Genomic DNA, 10,149 nt, shown 5'->3' on the forward strand with positions numbered 1-10,149 from the left:
GACCATAAATGAAGCCATTTAGAAAAGTCATTTTCATATATCTGACCTTCAGAAACTGTGACATAATAAATGTTTCTTGTTTTAATGTGCCATTTTTGAGATATTTTGTTATACAGCAGTAGATTGCTAGTACAACTCATTGAAGGAACTAATATAGTGTTCAGTATTGACTACAGAAGGCACTCAATAACTGTTTGTTGAACCCATGAATTAAGATGCACAAATGGAAAGTTTGATTTATATCCTTCTATACCTTTCTCTATTCATGTAGTCTCTTTTAAAGCAGTGTCACAGAAGAGTTTTATGGTACAGATCTCTTTAATTATTAAAAGTTCAGTCATTCAATAAACACTTATGGCTGTTGCTATTTGTCAGTGAACCACTCATTCTCTTCAACTATGAAATATTTGTGAGCCCAATTGAGCATCTGCCAAGCTTTTACAAAGTATCTATTGAATCTCACTGCAAAACTCTCTGTCCATAAAGGAGAAAACCCAGATACTGGGCTAGATATATGAGGCTGACCAAGAAAGATAAAGTATAAATAAGAAGACAGAAGTCACTGCTGTTATTGACATACTGAAGATCATCAAAGGTGAGCACAAGATCTATCATTGACCTAAGGTATATGACTAACTCAAGGTACTCAACAGTCACAGGAACAATTTGGGAGAAGTGTAGCTCACTCACTCTCCCTGTGATGTGCAGTATGGCTGAAGTTGGATTTGGGTCAGGCATGGGGTTGCATACCTGTAATTCCAGTGACTTTGGAGGCTGAGGCAGGAGGATCACAAGTTTGAAGCCAGTCTCAGCAACTTAGGACCTAAGCAACTTAGTGAGACCCTGTCTCGAAATAAAAAATAAAAATAAAAAAAGGCCAGGGATATAGCTCAGTGATAGAGTGCCCCTGGGTCCAGTGTCCAATACCCACTTCCCAAAAAAAGCATTAGAAATTTGCCAAGCATATGAATTTATTTTTATGTGGTCCCATTAATATTTTATGTAGAAGTCAAGGACTCATGTGGATGTCAATAAAATGCAAGTAAGACTTTGATATAGTACACAAAATGTTATTCCAATTTGGTTTTCTCCTTGACTATGAATAACTATTATTCCGATTTTCATCCATTTGATATTTTCCTTGAACAGGTTTTCTGGTCCAAAAATGCAACTATATAAAATTAACCTTATACTCCTCGGTTAATAGAATAAAGATATGATGAAATATGATGTTATTTATTAAATTAATTAAAACGTGCTTATTATGCAAGCCATCTGGGCCACATCTTCAAATGAACACAACCAATAAATTAAATGCAATATCTGATTCTATTAAATTGACATTTATGTTTTGTATATGTTTATTTAGCCCATGTGTCTTTCTAGTTTGATATCTATTTTTCTGGTAAGATAAATTACTCCTTTATATTTATTTATTTATTTATTTATTTTAAAGAGAGAGTGAGAGAGGAGAGAGAGAGAATTTTTTTAATATTTATTTTTAGTTCTGAGAGAGAGAGAGGAGAGAGAGAGAGAGAGAGAGAGAGAGAGAGAGAGAGAGAGAGAGAGAGAGAATTTTTAATATTTATTTTTTAGTTCTCGGTGGACACAACATCTTTGTTGGTATGTGGTGCTGAGGATCGAACCCGGGTCGCACGCATGCCAGGCAAGTGCGGTACCGCTTGAGCCACATCCCCAGCCCCTTATATTTATTTTTTAAGGTCTTGATTGGAGGAAAAACTCATGTTCAAAGAGATCTTATAGAATGTCCTCTCTTGGGAGTAGGGAAACTCCATAGGGCCTCTCCTTAGCCCATCTTTCCCTATATGATATAAAGAAAAATTTTCTAGCAGATCTATAGGTTTTATAGCATCTTTTTGCTCTAAATCTATTTTTAAGTATAAAAACATATATATATATATATATATATATATATATATATATATATAGCAATTGTAGTATGTTGAGAATAAAAGTAGAAAGTTGAGAATAATTACATAAATTACCTGTATTAACTGGGCATGATGAGGAACACCTGTAATTTCAGCGGCTCAAGAGGCTGAGGCAGGAGGATCACAAGTTCAAAGAGAGCCTTAGCAACTTAGCAAGGAACTAAACAACTTAATGAGACACTGTCTCAAAAGGGAAAAAAAAGGACTGAAAATGTGGCTCTGTGGTTAAGTACCTCTGGCTTTAATCCTTGGTACTCACAAATCTCCCCCCAAATTAACTGTATTAATTAGAATAGCCAGGTTATGTTGCTATGAAAAAATAGCACTAATATATTTGAGGCTTACCACAACAATGGCTCATTTCTCATTCCCACTACTTACCAACTGTGGATTATTGGAGAATTCTGTTTTACATACCCACTCAAGGCCCCAAGAAGAAAGAGACTCTATTATGAATAATAATATGGACTATCTCATATTAGCAGTGTCCTCTGTGGCTCCAACAATGCAAGAGAACATTGGAGAATCTCCACTGGGCAAAGAAATATCCAGAAGTAACACAGATCTTTGCTGTTTATATCCGTATGACTGGAATTAGTCACCTGTTCAAGAATAAATAGGAGTGATCTGAGATAGTCTTGTGTGTGTGCCTAGAAGAGGGCAGCCAGGTATAGGTGAGCACCAGTGATGGCCACCACATTACATAATTTAATCCCTTCATTTTGTAGATAAGAAAACTGAAGGCTAGAGGAAGTTGGTATCCTAGGTCACAAAGTAAGCTAGTGGCAGAGTCAGGTCTAGAACCAGCTCTTTTGATACCAGTATTATTTCTATTGTTGCTCTTTCCTATATGGGAATTGAAAACATGTAGAATAAGGCATTAAGCATAAACTGGGAATTACGACCTTATTGTGATTTTCAGGTTGTGTGATTTCCTCTGATATAATGAAGAGGGAAGTCTTCTCTCTTAATCAGACAAATATGAATTTTTGACACTTACTATTACTACTACTACTACTACTACTACTACTATTAGTAATTGTAGTAATAACAATATTTTGCATATACCTAGAACCTTGAACTTCTCAAGGCTTTTCCAAATATATTTCTCATTTGCTCCATGCATAATTTAGGTAAAATAAGCAGATTTGCTTTCACTGATAACTTTATGGACACACAGGGTTATGCAGTACCCATACTCAAAAAGTCAGTTAAGGATGACATTGGGATTATAATTCGAACTTGATTTTCAACCCTAATGGTAGAGCAAAAACCAATTATTTTTTCCTTTCTCTTTTTTGGGATTACAGATTTCCTATGGGAAAGGAATAATTTGAAGCATAATTTGAGTCCTAATTTAGAATGCTCTTAATTTTTTTTTTGTATTGGGGATTGAACACAATGGCACTTTACCACTGAGCCACATACATCCCCAGTTCTTTTTTTTTTTTTTTTAATTTTGAGACAGGGTCTTGCTAAGTTGCTGAGAGTCTTGCTACATTGCTGAGGCTGGCTTAGAACTTGCAGTCCTCCTGAATTGGTGGGATTACAGATGTGAGTCACTGTACTCAGATTTTTCTAGATTGTTATGCTGATAAAACTATAATACATGTTGATATTTGGAAGGTATTCCATTGAGGCTTAACTTTTATCTTTCTGTGTTGGGATAACTTTTGAAACACTACAAAAAATTCTGTCCTATTGGTGTCCTTACCTGGTAAGAGGTATTAATAATTTTTTTTACCAACAATATGGGATTAGAATAGTGCTTGTCAGATTATAGTCACTCCATGTATATTTGCTGTTACTAATACTTAACATTTCTTGGATAACAGAGAAGGAAAATGAAAAGGAGTAAATTTGACTTCTTAGATTTTCTTTCTACTTCCTATTCCCCAAAGGCTGCAGGGGTCCTGATAGATTACATAATGTGATCCATAGAAACTTTGCACAACTAAATCTCTTTGGGTTAGTAAGCTTGACTTCAGCTTAAACTTGACAGAAGCTCACAAGGGACTGGTATAACAAAAAGAGGATGTGCTAACTAACATAATGGAAAGAATCAGGGGAAGAGAGAGAGGTGTGCAAAAGAAACCACTAGGAAACTATTGTTTTATTTAGTGGCTCTCCTTTCCTTTGGCTTTATTCTCAAATATATTCTCTTCAAAGTGGCAGCAAAGATACCAAAAGTTGGATCTTACTTGTTTAGTTTTTTTTTTTCTTCCTATAATTGCACCAAACAGGCCAGGATGGATGTCCACAGGTCTTCTTTGGGTGACATGTCCAAACCTGAAAAAAAACCACTGTCATTTTGATTGGCCAAGACTTAAGTCACTTGCAGACTACTGCAGACAGTGAGTATAATTAGCCCCATTTAAACCTTAAAGACTGAGAATCAAAAAAGAGGATGGTATCCTAAAGGAAAATTAAGGCATTATTCCAAAGGGGAATGAATATTTGGCAGAGAAAAATTTTATGCATGTTTTCTAGTATTTGACTCTATGCTCAGGAACAAAACAAATGTAGGAGAAAAAAATAAAGTATTTTAGTCAATGATGTTATTTTTCACTAAAATCGAGGAGGCCACAGCGCTAAGGTTAGGTGGAAAAATTTGATGATTCTAATTTGTTCAAGTTATATTCTGTTTAATATTACATTTTCCATAGACGTGTACATGCAATAGAAGTTGATAATACCTTTTGCATTTTCATTCTTAATAGAAAAATATTTTAGGAGGGGGTATATAGGCTGTAAAACAAAATTTTATAATCATGTAAGTGATCAGTCCTCTCTAAATAAGTAAATATGGAGATTCTGGCCTACTCTTCAGAGAAAACCACTTTTTTTTGGGGGGGGGGTGTACTGGGAATTGAACTCAGGGGCACTTAACCACTGAATCACATTCTCGCCCTTTTTGTTTGTTTGTTTGTTTGTTTTATTTTGAGACAGGGTCTCCTTAAGTTGTTGAGGCTGGCTTTGAACTCGTGATCCTTCTGTCTCAGCCTCTAGAGCTGCTGGTATTATAGGCATGCATCACTGCAACCCAAGAGAAAACCACTTTTTAATTCTCAGGAAATCCCTATTACTCAAAATTTCCTGCTCTGTAACAGAGATGGTATAAGCACAAGTGTGTTCAGAATGAAGACTTTCTCTTCATGTCTTATTTTTCTGTAGATGCCAATTATTGTTTACTCAAGGTTGGAATGCATGGTTATGGTACAGTCACTTTTTCCTTCAAGCCACACCCATTTGTTTATGTGAGCAAAGCATCATTTACATCTATCTATGTTATTTGGGTTGGATAGAACTAATTTTCAACTGTCACACATAAAATACTCCCTAAATAACAACTAAATTCAAGCAATTTCACAACTATACTGTTTTTAAATAAACTTTTATCAGCTGATAATTGTGTAGTACTTTCCTGTTTCCTAACTTTCCTAAGGCAGGAAAGGCATATAATAATATTATTATTCTCATATCATAGATGATGAAATAGATAACTGGAGAGATGGGGTGACCTGCTCAAGCTGATGTGAGCAGTAATTAATGCCACGCTTCAGATCTAGACCTCAGGTTTCTCTCACTACATCTCATTATCTGAGTTTGGGCGAGGGCAGCAGTGTTAGCTAGAAGCTAACAGGAAAAACTCTGGAATTGAATGACCAAAGGCTTGAAGCCTAGCTCTGCTGATTGTTAGTTGTGTGACCCTGGGCAAATTTCTTAATCACTTAGCCTCAAGTATTACTCTTCTGTCTTGTTAAATAATTCCACACCTCTTAGGGATCTTGTAATGATTTAATGAAACAATACCTGAACAGTCCTTAGCAGGGGCTCTGAATCTTGCTCTTGCTTAAATATGCCAGTTATTGTTATTGTTGTCATCAGATATCTCAAAATGCAGATTCCACCTGCATTTCCAAAGAGAAACAAAGAACTGAATCATTCATAAGCATTATAACATGTTTCTGCTTCTACTAACTACATCTTTTTTTTTTTAAAGAAAGAGTGAGAGAGAGGGAAAGAGTGGGAGAGAGAGAGAGAATTTTAATATTTATTTTTTAGTATTTGGCGGACACAACATCTTAGTTTGTATGTGGTGCTGAGGATCGAACCGGGGCCGCAGGCATGCTAGGCGAGCGCTTGAGCCACATCCCCCGCCCCCTAACTACATCTTTCAGGTAAAATGGGAGGGCAAATTGCTTCAATAGTCTGCTTAACTCACTATACTATACTGGCTTTCCAATTGCTTTGTAGCCACCCCTCTGCCCCGTTTCTGACTATCCACCACCAAACCAAGTATATGTGCCATATGTACTGACATGATTTTAAGTTTAAGACAATTCTGCTATTCTGAGATATGTGTAAACTGCAATTGGATTTAACAATTAAATTTAGACTTATGTAAAAAAAAACATAACTCATCTGAATCTTCCATTATAGGCTAAATAAACCCAAGGAAATTATGTCTCCATTTTCCCCCCAACTTTCCCCAATTTATACTGCATTCTAGATTTCCCAGTATTAGTTTCATGAAAGATCACCCACTTCCCCACAACTCCAACACAAGTTCTTCTGGAACACTGGCTTTGAATACAATGGGGAAATATCAGTTTCATTTGGGCAAACTCTGATTAGAGGGTGGTTTTGTAGAGTAAAACCAAAGGCCTTGAGCAACAAGAACAGCCTTTTCTAGAGATTTTATTTTATTTTTTTAAATCTATTCAGAACCATTGAAAAGTGAGTCTATCAGAAATGGAGTTCTTTGAAAGAACAAGACCAAATTCTTGCCATGCAGAGCTTGAAGTCTAATGGTGGCTACAGGTAAATAAACAATGAAAAATGGTGGTGAAAGTACAGTGGGGCTACATACAAGGAGCACGGAACTCAGACTTTGATAGTTCTTCTCAGAGATGGCGACATGTAAGCCAAGGACCAACCTGTCAGTGTGAGTTTAGACAAGTTAGGGTTTGGTGGGAGAAGGGAAGAGACAATCATTTGAGTCTAAGGAAGAAGAAATGGAAGATCTGCAGCAGGGAGCATGCTTAACTGACTTTGCGGAGTGCAGAGGTCAGGGAGAAATCCCATCAGAGAGGGATACAACAAAGGGTAGGGGCCAGAATAAGGAGCATATGTAATAATGAAAACTTCCCCCAATCCTACCCTCAAATCTGTGAAAGCAGAATTGACTTCCACTGTCCCTCTCTCTTCCCAGGGAGAGGTGCGCTCAGAAACATCCAGGCTTTCTGGAGACTGAAGCGGGGAGGGAAGCAATGACTGAGCACTAACGATATCACGGCACAGTGTTGTCATTGTTTTTAAAGTAACTTTATGTTGATTTAAACTTAAAGCCATCATATCTAGGCAATAAAATAATAGATTTTAAAAGTCCAAATTTAAATTGTGATGACTTTATCAAAGGACTTTATTACTGACATTCAGCGAGATAACCTCAAAATTAACACTGTCTTACTGATATTTGTGATACACTGGCAACTTGCTTTACAAGAAGTGATATGAGTTCCCCAGGGAAACCTGGCTGATGAGAGACAGAGCTAGGACTGGCTCCAGAGGTTGCATGTCCACGGCAGTTTGTAGCAGGTATGAGCTGATTGTGCAAAGTCTTACAGAGCTTTCGACACAGTACCCTGTCAACTCTAGAAGACCCCCTGACGTCAGATTTAAGGCATCAACTTATGTACTTATTTTTTGGGGGGAAGGTCAGGGCAATGTTTAAATAAAACATACTTATAAAAATAAAGTTGTTGTTAAGCTCCAAAGTTACAATGACTATTGTAAATTATAGTGATTTGCCATGAAGGAGCTTTTAGACATCTTATATTTTTACTTTCTCTTAGCATGGATAATGAAATTAGGTTATTGTCTCTTAAAGTTAGTAATATTTCTTGTTTCTCCAGAGGTGATGACAATGCATTTTCTTTACATTTTTAGGAAGGTATAGTTTTTTTTTTTTTAATTTGAAGATAAGGTTTTATCATGACTTACTTGGGATTTTATATTGTCTTATAATTTTTTAAAGTATTTTCTTTTTAATAAATCATGTGACACTCTTTTGTCCCCAAATAAAAACGCAGGCTCTAACCATGTCTGACATGCTGTTTTTTTTTTTTTTTTTTTTTGGTCTCTCTTTCAGAAGCTCATAAATTAGAGTGCCAACGATGCAATATTGCTTTTGATGTATCTGAAGTAGCATAAAGTGAAGTCTTGGAAACTACATCACATTTTCAAGAAAGAAAGAAAAGTTAAAGAGGTGGGGGAAGACGATAGCTTAAAAAATAATTTAAACTGTGACAACTGTATCAAAGGACTTCGTTACTGACATTCAACATGACAACCTCAAACTTAACACTGCTTTATTAATGTTTGCAATGCACTCACAATTTTTCAACTATACTCTACTCTTCTTTAGAAAAAAAGTTGCCATGCATGTTATCTGTTTTCAAATTTGTCAGACATACTCCAAGAATACTGATTAGAGAATTAGATTAAAAATGCAAAACATTATGTTGTATTCATATTGAAAGGGAAATTTTATTCCTATAAAAGTATTTAAGGTGTACCATATATTTGTTCCTGGAATTGACATTTTGTGTTTTTAATTGTTTTTTCCTATCAAAGAAATTTTTTTTATATTGGATCAAGTCATTTTATCTCGATAGCCTATTTTCACTGTCCTTGCTGGACCTATGAGCATGGGCAAACACTTTTTAATTATCCCGATCAAGTGTGGGGGACATCCTTTTGCTGACCCCACTTGTAATCAATTGTGATCTCCTAGAAGCAGGCGAATTGATTGCCTCTCTCCTCCCCAACTAGTCAGAAGAGTGGGTCATACATTATCCTGCCCCTTGGAAAAATCCAACTCAGTGATTGATTTTATGACTGCTTGTGGCAGCAAATTCCTCAGCATGAATTCTAGCAGGTGAAGAAGTATTTCCTATAACTTGCTCTAAATTTCCTTAGAATTAACTTCTCTGAGTGGTCCAGCCTCTTATAGGACAATGGAATAAGGATCTATCAGTTTTACTGCCTAGTACCTATCTTTAATGCCTAAGTAAATCTCTCTTATTTTCCAGACTTGAGTTAGTAATTTTAACTTTTGAAATATCCCATCATGAACAAATCTAGATGGGACTCACTTCTTTCCCTACTCTGGAACTCAGTCATCCCTGCACTAAATTTTCTTAAGGTGAGAAAGTGAAAGATGAAAACAGTAATCTAAATGACCATATATTCTCCCCATAACACTATATTGTACTCAGCTTTCTCTTATTTTTTTTTATTCTTTTGATTTCTCTGTGCAAAAAAAGGGAAATTCATTGAATACTATGAAAATTTCCTTTGAAGGATTTTTAATCTAGTTCTTATTCAGTGCAACAGTATTATACACCTTAGAATTTTATTTGTGTGTGTGGGGTGTGTGTGTGTGTATGTGTGTTTTTGCTGGGGATCAATCCCAGGACTTAGTACATGCCTGATGGTCAGGCTATCACTGAACTACATTTTCAACCCCTGCTTAGGAGAGTTTTATTCAATGACAATAAGCCCTAAAGGAGCTTGGGCATGTCTTTGTTCTGATTTCTACATTCCGTGGGGGAGGGGAATAAAGCTCTCTTTAAAAATTAAGCAGATTAGACATTAATTTTATTAAATCAACCATTAGTTATTAATCAAACAAAAATAAAAATAGAATATGTAGCTATCCAAAGACCACATTTTCTTTAGATTTTCCCCAAATATGTCTCTTCTTGCTTTACTCCCCAATATTCTCATTTTTACTGTCTTCCTTTTTCATTGGTTTTACAATGTCAGTATCAAGATGAACTTGTTTGATGGCTTACAAACACCTCTTATAAGATTCAAAACAAATAAAAATTGAATTTTAATAAAACACATTTGTTTATTGAGATATGTGTGAGAGAGACCTAGTATTTCATGCTTGTTGAGTAAATTGGGCTTTGAAATATATTTGAATTTGTAGAGTGACGGTGGAGAATCACACACACACACACACACACAACATACACATACACACACATACCAAACAACAAACAAGCAAACCAAAATTTAATTAAAAAAAAAAAAAGGAAAGAAAAGAAAAAGCAGATCAAATTGAAAGTATATACTGAGGCAAGGATGGTTTTAATATTATTTTAATTTTGGAGTTTCTATAAAG

At 35.6% G+C, this 10,149-nt stretch overlaps 1 long non-coding RNA gene across 2 annotated transcripts; it reads left to right on the forward strand.

Annotated features, from left to right (window-relative positions):
* The first annotated feature begins 1,954 nt into the window (after nt 1–1,954).
* On the forward strand, nt 1,955–9,880 carry LOC110597652 (uncharacterized). 2 transcript variants are annotated; one of them, XR_013439474.1, is made up of 4 exons: nt 1,955–4,306; nt 6,018–6,133; nt 6,681–6,776; nt 8,107–9,880. It is a non-coding gene; the product is annotated as an uncharacterized LOC110597652 (long non-coding RNA). The 2 variants fall into 2 exon arrangements; XR_013439473.1 differs by having other exon boundaries at nt 1,959–6,133.
* Nucleotides 9,881–10,149: the final 269 nt, after the last annotated feature.

This window comes from Ictidomys tridecemlineatus, chromosome 5 (genome assembly GCF_052094955.1).
Source record: "Ictidomys tridecemlineatus isolate mIctTri1 chromosome 5, mIctTri1.hap1, whole genome shotgun sequence".
Classification (NCBI taxonomy): domain Eukaryota; kingdom Metazoa; phylum Chordata; class Mammalia; order Rodentia; family Sciuridae; genus Ictidomys; species Ictidomys tridecemlineatus.